This window comes from Larus michahellis, chromosome 1, assembly GCF_964199755.1.
Source record: "Larus michahellis chromosome 1, bLarMic1.1, whole genome shotgun sequence".
Taxonomy (NCBI): Eukaryota; Metazoa; Chordata; class Aves; order Charadriiformes; family Laridae; genus Larus; species Larus michahellis.
Window position 1 is genome coordinate 63,444,000 of NC_133896.1, and position 13,146 is coordinate 63,457,145.

Here is a 13,146-nt window from a genome sequence, read left to right on the forward strand (position 1 = left end):
AAGTATATAATCTCTAGGTATACCTGTGATTTAACAATGTATAGAGTCAAGCCATAAAAACAGAACAATACATGATCTGGCAATTAAGTGTAGTTCAGGTGTTGATTATTACCCACTTACTATTTCTAGAACTAAATAGTGAAAATATGTAACACTTTAGGTGGCATACACACTGGGACATCTCCTAAAAACACTGACAGCATCTCAAACGTGAATCAAAAGGAAAACCCTCAAACTAACCAAAGAAGTCTGCCTGAACACCTGAGACCCAGTTCTAGCTTGCTAGTGGCCTAAGCCAGAGCCCTCAGTAGCCAAAAGCAGTCTCTTAATCAGCTTCAACTGGCTTTGGATCAGGGCCTAGTTTTTGCTCCTTGCACTTAAATTTCCATGGGTATTTAGGGGCCCTATGTCCTACTTAAGGGTGACAGTGAAAAGTAGCAGTCTATTTCAAGTAGCTTTGTGAACACCACTTGAGGTTACGCTATATATTGCATTTCTAGAACTCACACATATGCTCTCTCAGAAGAGACAAATTAAAGGACCATTTTGCCTCATAACCTTCCTCCCATCAATACAAAAGTGCTTCTTACAGGATATTTGTGCGTTTCATCTGATCAACATGTAAACATTCAAAAAAGATAATTTCTACTAATTCCTTGGAAAAAACATCCTATAGCATAATGCTTTACAATCTTGATGTCCAGCCTTAAGTGACTTTGTTTTACGCGTTCCATTACTTCTTAATGCATCTTTTTATTAATCTAAGCAACTTCTGCCCATCCTAGGAGTTAACCCTGTGGCTTTCAATCACTTGTAGATCAATCCTCCAGCATAAAACATACTTAATTGTTACAAAATTTCTGTCACTGGTATTAAGAGGAAGCCTGGGAGCATGCGTTATCATCAATATTGTCAACAATCTTCCATTGTAAAACCGAGCCCTCTGTTGCTTATGTCTCTATGAAACTAATTGTTCACACCAAAACCAACTGTTCACACCAAAACCAACTGTTCACAGGGTCCCACCGTAACCGGTACCCCGTGTTCCCGACCCCTGGCAATATGGTTAGCATAACTAACGCCATTTTAAGGCAAGCAGCCATTCTCGGTGACCGAGTGGGTCACGTATTTGTTCCCTTTCCCCTTGTTACAAGGCCCTGAAGGTCCTGTGAACCAAGTAGACAAACCAAACAGATTTCTTCTTCCCCTCCCTACTGACCTCAAGGTTCCTGGGCGCCAGGATGATTACTCCCTCCCTTGCTGGCCTTGATGGTCCAAGGCACCCGGGGCCACCAGGCGCTGGTGATGGCCCCGTCACAGAACAGGGAAGCGTAACGGCACCCAGAGCACTGTCTAGAAAATCAAGCAGTTTTAAGTCCTAAGGGGAGGAACTTGGACTGGAGCTGCTGTTGGACAGTGAGACCCAGGGCCCACTGTGGCCAGGGACACGTCCATCGTCCTCTGCTTCCTCAGAAGATTGAGGGAGTGACTCATATTCTTTTATATGAATTTAGAGCCTAGAGTATGACTGTTATATTGATACAGCAAACCATGTGCTAAGATTTGACCCAATCCACAGAGAGTCCAGGTGATTAGAAATTGTAAATTGCAATATAGTTTCTGTATTATGCTACTAATAAACTGATCGCTACACTGATTCTGCTTGTAGAAATCCTGTGCCATTCTAATAAAAAAAATTCTGTGCTATACTAATCATAACATAATGTTAAGAAAATAAAGCTTTAATTGTAACTACAATTTAGTGCCATCATCATTCTGCCAAGGATCCCTAAAAGAACCTCTCTCTCCCCTCAGTGTTGGGTGACAAGTTCTCCCTGCCTCCAACATATTTATTCACAAATACAGAGTATACGTTTTGAAGAATTTGACTAAAATCTCTGAGGATTTCAGAGACAGGCTCCAACCTCCCATACAAATCAAGTCCCATCATAAGCCATTTCGATAGAGCAAGTGAGCGTTCTTTGGCTCAAGGCTATTTGTCCTGTAAGTACAGCTCCTGCTGGATTGAGGTAGAGCCCCCACAGACACTTCACATCTACCCTTCCAGCAACCTCAGTTACTTCACCACCGACACCCAGAGTGGAAGAAGACATTCAAACACTGAGCAGGTGACAGACTGACCCAGGGCAGGGGGAAAGGCTCTCTCTTCAGAGAGCCAGGAAAGTGGTTGGGCATGAAGAAGTGAGGAGGGGCAGGACAAACTTAAGAACTAACAAGGGAAAGCATGTGTACATGGAGAGAGGGTATTGACATGAGCAGGTTGGTGGGAAACAGCCAAACAGGACAGCAGGAAGACAGACAGACTGAGGCAGAGGGCAGGAAACACAGATATGATGAACTACCGCAGGCTGAAACAGCTGGGGAGGCGATGGAAGCACATCTCCAACAGGAAGCTTGTGCGCTGTGATTAGGAGAAAAGACAGCTCATTTTGGACAAGGAGCACCAGGGGGAGGGAGTGCCTAAGAGACGCGTTAGAAGTGAGCACAGAGCGGGGAGAGGTTCTAGCTTAGGCAGAAAACTTCAAGGCAGTAAGTATTAAGAGAAACCAGAGTAGTAAAATCTAGACCTGGGTGAGGGAACAGAACAGAAAAAGGAGGAAAACCCTAGCAGTGGAAAGGTGACTAAAATTAAAGAAGAGATGAATAGAAAAAAGGAAGGAGCCTTGTGCTCATAGGAAGATGTTTTCTTCCTCTAGCACTGATCCTCCATAAAGGGCGATAACATCCTCCAGTACCTTATGAAGCAAAGACCTACATCAGGAACCTAAAAGTTCCAACTCTATTAACAAATTACACTGGTGTAAATAACGACACTTCAGGTGATTAAATATTTTCTTTATTTTTAATTTTGCTGAAAACAAGATTTATGAAGTTACAGGCTTCCTTTTAAGAAATCAATAAAGTCAGAAAGGCAAGCTGTCAAAGCTTGGGAAGTATCAGAATGAAGGTTGCTTACAGCAATGCAAGTGCAATAGAACTATAAAAAACGTGCATTAAACATCTTGCTCACTTATCATTTGCTATTCCTCAGTATTACTTCCCCAAGTCCCCTTCATTAAAATCCGAGTCATATTTATGCAACTTGCAATTAGAAACACGGATAGAACATTTGTTCTCTTTACTGCCATTTGCAACAAGATCCAGCTAAAAAACAGTTGGGGAACTGTTTTGATTACTTTCAAAAAATCACCAGATCCTGTATCAGCATCACATTTAGAACATTCTCTTACAGAATCCTGAGCAATGAAACAGAAGGCTAAATTAAAAGAACTAAATACTAGAATAAATCCCTGTAGTATTGATTAATCATTTTCCCCGACTGGTACAGTACGGTCTATCACCATCTGTCCATGTAGCCCTTCAGCCCCCTCCTTCAGTCCCTACCAGCACCTGCTGCAAAGCAGAAATCTCGCCCTGCTAAGCATTCCCACTAAAACCTCTCCTTTCCTCCCCTCTCATCCTCTTCTCACACCCAAATCACGGCAAAGTTAAAGAGAAATCCCGCTCCAAGAAAGTGATTTGGAGAGATACTCAGTCTTAAGAAAACAAAACCAAACAAATTCCTTTTTTCTGGCTAACAGACATTGCCCCCGAAGCAGGAGTTTCAGAGAGATTCCTACTCACCCCCAGCCAGAGGGAGGGAGCGTGTCCCCGCAGCCGGGGAGTGCAGGGAGCAGGAGCCCCCCGGCACGGCACAGCCACCCCAGCAGCTGCACCACTGCAGGCAGGCAGGCACCAAAGTGGGTTTATCAATTCCATCAAGAGTTTTGACAGGATTCCCACAGAGTATTTTCACCAAATCACATCAGCATTTTTTGACAAAATCGGTTCCCCAGGAGAAAATTTCTGATCTACTCCAAAATATGCACCCTTGTAACTGTAATTCAGTAAATTGAACAAAATTTGCATTTTATTGAAACAAAGAATGCTCAATGCTATCTCAAACCCATTTTATCCACTTCCTTCCATTATCTTTTGATCCCTCAGTTTTGTAACTAAGGGAATCTTAATATGTTCAACAGCAGTTACCACCTAGAAATTCATGCTACGGAATTAGGGAATCTGTTTCCAAATTGTAATTGCTAAGTGCTTTCTTTTTAAGTTACTTATATACCTAAGATCTGTAGATCAGAAAAGCTTTAGGTTTTTATAACAACTTGAAAGTTGATTCCGCGAACAATTTTCACAAGCGAAGAACATGACAGAGTACGGGCTATACGGTACTACGGAACAGTAGAGAAGCTGCCAATACAGACTGCAAGCTGTGTTCAGTGCATAGCTTAATAATATATCAAAGAAAGTGATTTGCTTGTGCATCTTGAATCAGGCAAGTAGTGCAGACACCAAAACACACGCTCAACTTTGCAAATATGAAGTCCCAAGAAACGAGTGAAAATTATTCTAGGCTCCAAAAATTCTCAAAGCAGAGTCTTACTACCTAGACAGATTAAACAGAACTATAGCACTTAATACCCTCATTTCTGTTACTCATGTAAACTGTTTCTGTGGACAGTAAGTATTCATAACAACATTGCTGATATATACTTAGTACTGCAGCCACAAGCATTTAAGCAATGCATAATAAATCATTTCTTTCTGTAAATCAGGTCATTCCCGATTCAGTAAGAAATTGAGGGCTACATCCCTAAATAACTCTTACATCACTTTTCTAACATCAGAGCAGAAACTGGCATAGTCTCAGGAAGTTAAAAATGCTTCCTTACCCAGTGCAGTTTCCAATATATTACAGCAATAAAGAGACTGAAGAGACTGAGAACCACTTCAAAAAAATCAATGTAAGGGTATTTTCTGAAAGTGGAGAGACTGGACAGCTCTGAATATCTAGTATTATATTTCTTAAAACTAGTTATCTGGTTCTGTTTTTTTTTTTTCCTTCAGCCTAGCACTGTAGTTCAGCTCACTTTAGCCAAGTGTTACGTATGTACGTAAAGTTAACATACCTTAGACCTTCAGAAAAATTCTAAACAGTTAAACAAAGTACTGGATACAATAGCGAGAATATTCCAAGTAGTACAGATCTTGAAATACCACTTCAAAATACTGCCTTACTTACCTCAACACATACACCTTGAAAGATCACACTTCTTCCCACTGTGGTATCTATATGACTAAAAAATGCCAGCAACGTGCTCACAGAGTTCAATGTGTTGGGAGAGAAATAAGCTAAGCTGTCTTTTCGCCAAATAACTAGTTTTGCCTTCTGACATGATAGTTTTTTTGGTAAAAATATAATGAATGAAGGACAAACGTTTAACCAAATCAGTCAGACACTTTTTACAGCACTAACAGATAAAATTAACACCTTCTGTGGCAAAGAGGGCATAAGATGATACTGAACATCACAACCTCTGTAAAATGAAGAGCACGGCTTTCAGACACAGCTGTTCTGGATTTCAGGGTGCGAAGCTCTGGACAACTTACAGGGGAAAGCAGCATTTAAGAACATACATTCTTAATGGGGGACATTAGTAAGACAAATGGGAGACAATTCCATTGCATTAAATCTTGTTTCCAAGGGAAGCTGAACAGAATTTACCCATTTTACAAAGCTGTTACCATTCCATCAAATGTATCCCATTTAACTTGCAAAGATATCGGCATCAGCACCCACTTGTACCTCCAACGCAATTAAGGGGTACTCATTTGTAGAACACAATGGACTGATTTATGTGAATACAGAACATTTGCTCAAGAGTATGCCGTCACTAAACCATACTGGATCAAACCTGCTGTTCCTAGTCAATTGCAGGCTCCACACTATCATTTTTCAAGCTTTTGCGGGACAGCACCCAAACCATGTTCAGAAGAGCACTCATCATTTGTAAGGTGATAGCAGACAGCAGGATCACCATCTTAAATTTTTAGAGTGAATACCAGTGCCAGAAGTCATGAAGACTGACAGTGACCCATTGATTAAAAACAAGTTTGGAAAATATGGCTTCAGACTCGAGATAAATGCTTATCTAGAAAAATATACATAACCACTATATGGGAATCAAAACCGAGGACCTTGAGGTTCCTGATCTCGTGACGAAAAAGTCAGCTGGCTGCTCTCCAAACCAAAACTCAAACACACTAGGAATTTAAGTTACAAAATAGCTTAAATAAATCTTTCTAATAGGTCAGCCTCATAGCTCACTTGCGTAGTATCCTGTTGCAGATGATCACACTCCAAATGCCTTAAAGACAGGGGGGGAAGAAATTGTACTGCAGAAGGGCTAGAATTCACATCCCTCTCTAAACTGTTGCAACTAATCCTAAAAACAAATGGATACTTTCATCTTCAGGTAGTATACACATTCTCTACAAACATTAAAGCTTTGGTTGGTTAGTTTGATTAAACAACGCAAGAAGCCACAAATTTAAGCATGACTTACTAGACATGGAATTAAAAAATTTCTTCCAATTATTTTCAGATTTGTGAGTTGCGTTCCATTTCACAGAGTGCCTGCCTACCACATCATGAGATAAAGGAAACACACTCCAAATAATATTTTCCTTTATCATTCATTACTTTCTACAGACAGACTTTCCATCTCTTAAGAAATCACTAATCTCTCCTTACTTGAGGAATATTCTTAAAAAGCAGCGATCAATGTTGCACGAAGCGTTCCAGATGACAGACCACCAATTTTATAATGGCAAGTTTTCAATATTGTTTGACTTTGCAATCTAAGACTGTGTGTCAATAAAATGGAAGTAGATTAAGTTATTTTCTTTTCAACACATACTACTTTGAATTTAACCAACACTGAGTTTAGGCTGTGTGCTGGGTTAACCCTGGCAGACAGGTAAGCACCACCCAGGTGCTTGCTCACTCCCCCCTCAATGGGATGGGGAAAGAGAATTGGAAGGACAAAAGCAAGAAAGCTCCTGGGTCATAATAAAGACAATTTATTAAGTGAAGGGAAAAAAGAAGGGAAAAAATTTTCCTAGTGATGCAGAAGCAATCACTTACCACCAGCAGACTGATGCCCAGCCAGTCCTTGAGCAATAGCTACTTTGGAAAAACCTCCCCTCCGTTTTATTGCAGAGGATGTTGTTATGCAGCATGGAATATCCCTTTGGTCAGCTGGGGTCAGCTGTCCTGCCCGTGTCCCCTCCTCAGCGGGAAGGGACAGTGGGAAACAGGGAAAGCCTTGACCCTGTGCAAGCACTGCTCAGCAATAGCTAACACACTGCTGTGTTGTCAGCACAGTTGCGTTCACCAGTTGAAAACAGCACTATATGAGCTGCTGTGAAGAAAATTAACTCCACTCAAGCCAGACCCGGGCACAGTCTGCTGTAGCACCGCTGCTCACCTTGCTTCACTAAACACCTCCCAAAGACACATTCTTCAGGCTTTCCTAGGCATGAAGCAGTTACTCATGGTAGCTTTAAAGTTTATTTCATTGTACAACTCCTGTGATGTAATAAAGTTTTGTTTGCTTATTGACAGCTTAAAAGAGGTCTTCCATAGTTAAACTTCTTCCCAATGAAAACTGGTAACTTAATTTCTAATACGGTTTTGCCTTTCAGCAACATGATAGGTAGGCAAATAGCTCTGCCAGATGATCCAAGTATTTAAAAAAAATTAAAAAAATCAAGTGATGTTTACTTGAAAGTAAACTACCGTTTACTTCATTCTACCAGTCTGCTTATATGATGCACAAAATTCCAAAGCATTCAGATACATTCAGCAGGCATCCATTGGCATACGCTAAAAATAAAATCCATTTCTGCTGCATGTTTAATACAACATAGGAATTTTTAATTGCTTTTGATTAGAAAAACCCAATCATCTTAAACCAGGTGTGTAACTAAAAGCAAGAAACTAGTTTATTCAGCTGCCCGAACATCCCTTCTCTGAATTTTCCTTATACTTGACAGGTGAAACCGGCAGGGCAGCTTGAATGCCTATAGAAATCCAGTGCTCACTACTCAGTAAGCTTGAGGCACAAACTCACAGCATAAACCACAGAAAGCAAGATGCAAATCTTAAGTCTAAAGGAACACATCAAGTACCAGATCTAAAATCAGAACATTTGAAGGATCCCAGTTGTGCATGCATGATGAATTAATTTATGCTAAGAATTTAGGTAGGGTAAAAATATCTGATTCTTCCAGTCTTGACTGCAGAGAAGATCACATGATTGCTTGTCTAATTAAAAGGCAGATGTACACTAATTAACCAAGGTGTGACAAGAGTGAGAAACCTGAAATAAGAGCTGTCCCTCTGCACAACATTCACAATCCTGTTTAGTTTCTGTAAGTCTTAAAAATACAAATTTTCCCTTTTAAAAACTCAGTCTCACATTTGCATTTTGAGAACTTCCATTAACTTTCTAATACATATGTAACTATGACACTTATATGAAGCGTACCAACGCACAAAGTGAAAAGGAGCTTTACTGGCCCAAATTTATGCTGAGTTTTTACACAAATTACTCTAATTAAACTTAAAAAAGCAAAACAAAGAACAACCAAAAACCAGACAATCTTCCATAGCTGAACACAGAAGAAAGGGAAACTCTCTTCTTTACCAAAGTATTACTTTTTGGTTTAGAAGCTGCCATAGGAAGTTTTGAGACCTCATGGCGGGTGAAAACGGACAATGATTTGATCCTACCCAGAATCTGCAGACTGAGAGCTGAAGTACTTGGAGGCCACCAAGCTCTCCCAAAGCAGCAACAGCATCTTCTTCCTCTTCCTCCCGACCCTTTCTCACCCCCCCCGCCCCCCACCCAGTTTCACTGTCACTACTCAGACCACTATGGACAGAAATGAAATTCAAAATTAACAAATCCACTCCTTGTTCCTGCTCACAGAAAGAGAGCAGGCACTGGAGCTGTAAGAGGACCTATAAACTCCCTGAGCAGAGCAGCAGAGACTCCTCACCACCCTTACAGCCACTCCACCAAGGCGGCCAGAAGACACAAAGCAAACATTTCCTCTGGAGGCTAGCAGTGTGCAGCAGACAGCAACAGGCTACATACAGATTAAGAGAAGGACCATCACCACCTGATGCCTTTCAACTGCCCATCATTTCTTACACCCAACCACCAATTTTTTTCTAGTGTTCCACACTCCAGCATACCATCATTCAGGACTGCTCATTTGGTTTCAGCCTGTTTCTTCCCACACTGTAAGTACTTGGCTGGAAGAGATTTCTTGGGTAATCAAAATCATTCAGGGCTGCTAATATAAGCAAGTTATATGATCTTGTTCATAAAGTACTTGAGTTAGAAGACCCACCCCCCTTCCCCCAAGTACATTCTCTTATTTCCTACAAGACTTCACTTCAACATCACAAACCTGCTAATACTGTTTCTCTCCTCAGTTATGACCTGTTTTAGCTACTTGTTTCTGTATCAGGCCTGGTATTAAACAGCTTTCTCAGAAGCCTCTATTTCCTTCAGTATGGAGAGCTAGCACATGGCAGATTTAAAGATCAACACGCTCACACCACATATAACCATTCCCATAGAATTCTTTACCACGAGACACAAATTTCCAGTAACCGTAGCATGGGTTTAACAGAGACTGGACAGAGGTTTCCAAATAGAAAACACTTAAACTCATAACATTCCTGAGTGACAAATAGCTCCGATTTGGAAGACGACTCAGGGAAAGTATCACACGTGCCTGCCCTGTTCTTGTGTTCTTTCATTGCAACACTGAAATACTCCAGGTACATCCACAAAATGTTCATTCCATTCAAGGTCTCAGAAGACTTTCCTACAAGGGATCAGCCACAACTGATGCACCCAAGGAAACCTGTCTAAAAAGTCTTACTAATGTCTTAAGGTCTCCAGTAACCAAGCAATCTAACAGGTGAAATTCCTAAATAATTTCAACTGTTTGGTCAACTTTAATGGGGAAGGCAAAAACTGGAACAGTCCTTGCAATTGGAAATGGGGATTTTTAACTTATCTCAAGCCTACCAGTTTAAAATTGGCACTCCCAAAGACATGCAAAAGATACTTTACCCAGATGCTCAAAAAACAAAACCCACCACCCCAAACCCTCAAAGAAAAATAAAAAAACCAAACAAATAAGTCCCACAACTAGAAGCAATCCCAAAAAATGCTTAAATCTTGTCCTATATGCAAATACCATATTCCTGTAATCTTTACACTCACAGAAAGCTGCTCACGTGCATTGCCCGGAATTCCTCCTCTTTTTATTTTAAACTTTTTCACTGTCTTCTGCCTCTTACATCAAACTGAAGTTATCCTATTGAGATCTTTAATGACTTCTCATACCTCTGGATCAAGTTGTTAATCCTCATTCTCTTTGAATTACTACCCTTTCCCAATAACCAGCTATGCGTCTCTTCCCATTCATTTGTATGAGTGTTGTCTTCTGTTTCATTTCCTTCTCTGCTTGCACCTTCAGTCATATAATTTGGAATAAAAAAAATAATCCTAAACCACAACACAATTATCTAAGGACCCCACAAGGGTGTGTCCTCTTCTGGCTCCATGCATTCTCTCAGAAATCTCATCAGTAAATGTAACCTGTGCTTTTATCTTGACACACTCTCATCCACTTCCCATTCAAGACTATCTCCCTTCCACCAAAACCAAGTCTCAGCATCTAACACAATCTCTCAGACTTCTAGCAGCCAGCTCAAGGTCAGAGTTCTTACCTCCCTCTCCCATCCAAAAGCTCTCCCGTAATTATCAGTTTTGTTACTATCCACCCCACAGCCATTTAAATTCCTAACCCAAACAACCTTCAAACTGATTTTTCCCTAAATTCTCCCACCCGCAGTTTGGATAAGCCTCATCAATTTGTTCTGCAAAAACAACTGATGGTCTCAGGTAGATTTTTACCATCTTGCACTTGGATTATTTCAACATCCTCCCCTCCCGCCTAGGACAAAACAAAACAAATCCACCCGCACAGCCTTATCCTGGTCACATCTATGCAGAATGCTTCTCCAAAGGACATTTAACTTGACAGTTGAACCATGCCACTGAGGAAAGAGGAAGTGGATGTATTTCAGACATTTATCTCTTCTGCATTATAGGGAATAAACATTCCCCAGCCCCCCCCGCCCCCCCCATCCCGAGAACAGCAAACAATCTGTTGTTTTTTTTCCCCTAGGAGATTGTTCAGAGAAGGAAACTTCATGCCTTTCCAGGACAACTAAAAAGGAAAACAATCTTCTATTTCTGACTCTACTTATTCATTGATTCCCCTCCAACTAACCAAGCCAGCTACTTGGGTTTGCTTTCAAAAAAAGTTACATTCCAAGCCTGCTGCGCAGACGGCTGAATCAAGATGCCGACTTCAACTGCTAATTGGTCAGTAGCAGTAGGCTCTACCACATACCGGCTAGACTTTCAAGGAAGCACCATCACATGTTTTCCCACATTAGGAAAAACTTTGTCCAACACTCTGCTTTACCACAACACATACACAAGCTATGCACAGAAGTCACTTACGCTGATCAACGCGGTCTCATTTCTTTGTACTCCATCAGTTTCCTCACATTATATTTCTAATTGGAGCCAATTCAAACAGATGTTATTTGCGTGATCCTACACACAAACAATACTACTAATAAACAAAAAACATTGACAACCCCCAAGTAACAAGGCAGTTGCTACCCAAAAATGTAAGCATCCCCCCCTCATTTCCTGCATTTTTAACAGCTCTAAACAAATAGCAGAAGGCTGTTGTAGTACTTGGGACTGCTTCAGAGTATGATCAAAGATAAATAAGGAGGTTCGTTCTCCATTACCAACATAATTCCAGTCACTTTAAGTCAGTTTAAGAACTGTCGTTGCATTCCCAGATAAAAGTAAAACAAGGCTCCCTGGTACCTGACAAGATTTCTCCCCTCCTGAAGTGGGTCTGTGGTTGGAGGAAGAGACCAAAAATATTATTGTGATATTAAAAAGAGATTTATTTCAGAAGCAGATATTAATTGAAAGCAGTTACGGTTGGGGTGGGGGGAAGCTTATTGCAACAGTGCAACTTTTAACAGCATCTCTCCTCTCCCAGCTTTGTGCTTGGTTGTAGGACACATTTTATCCTTTATCCACATTTTATCCTTGGGGCAAAGGGAAGGCCCTAATGGCAGGTACCATGTATTTTCACAAGGAATCTCCTTCCTGCTTCAACCCATCACATCAGAAGCTATCCTGTATAGTTGAAAACCCCAAACTCCCATCATGGCTACATAAGCAAATGGCTCAGTTCATGGGCACAAGTGAGACACGACAGGTCTCTTTCTAAAGCCAAAGGTTATGAAGAAAGACTAAAGACGTGTAGGACCCTTCTCTATCCATTGAGAGAACAAAGGAAGTTTCGTACAGCAAGTAATCTCAGTGTTCACTGAAAACTGCTGGGAGCTTTTTAAGGCTATTAGCCTACTGCTATCATCTGACTACCAGCAGTTAAAAATGCCAGTAAGCTGCAAATCCTTCTGAATTGGGTTTGCTTCTGGAATTTCCTCAGTTTTCAACAGACTTCATGCAGGATCAATAAATACTGAAAACAGAGTAACTACATTAACTACTTTAAGAGTCACCATACAAGAAATTCCTGACTTGCTCAATAACATGAGCACTGTTTCAGGTTTCAGAGAAATGAACTTCAGCTCCAAGGCCAATAACCCGAACACTCGGAGTTCCTATAAGCACCATGTCCCAGCTCTAAAACAGAGACAGTTTACCAGGTCTATTAAAAAAAGTTCAACTTAGTAACACAACTAGATCCAAAGAAGGTGTAAAACAGAAGTAAAAAAGTCCTCTGGACTCACTCCAATGGGTCTATGTTCCCTGTGCTGAGGGCTCCAGAGCTGGATGCAGTACTCCAGGTGGGGTCTCACCAGAGCAGAGTAGAGGGGTAGAATCACCTCCCTTGACCTGCTGGCCATGCTCCTTTTGATGCAGCCCAGGATGCGGTTGGTTTTCTGGGCTGTGAGCACACACTGCTGGCTCATATTGAGCTTCTCATCCACCAACACTCCCAAGTCGCCCTCCTCAGGGCTGCTCTCAATCCACTCTCCACCCACCCTGTATTTGTGCTTGGGATTGCCTGCACATGCAGGACCTTGCACTTGGCCTGGTTGAACTTCATGAGGCTGGCACAGGCCCATCTCTCAAGTCT

General features: G+C 41.2%; 1 protein-coding gene across 5 annotated transcripts in view; it reads right to left on the bottom strand.

Annotated features, from left to right (window-relative positions):
• Nucleotides 1–13,146, bottom strand: part of BRAF (B-Raf proto-oncogene, serine/threonine kinase) — an 81,249-nt gene that overhangs the window by 39,220 nt on the left and 28,883 nt on the right. The window lies entirely within an intron of this gene.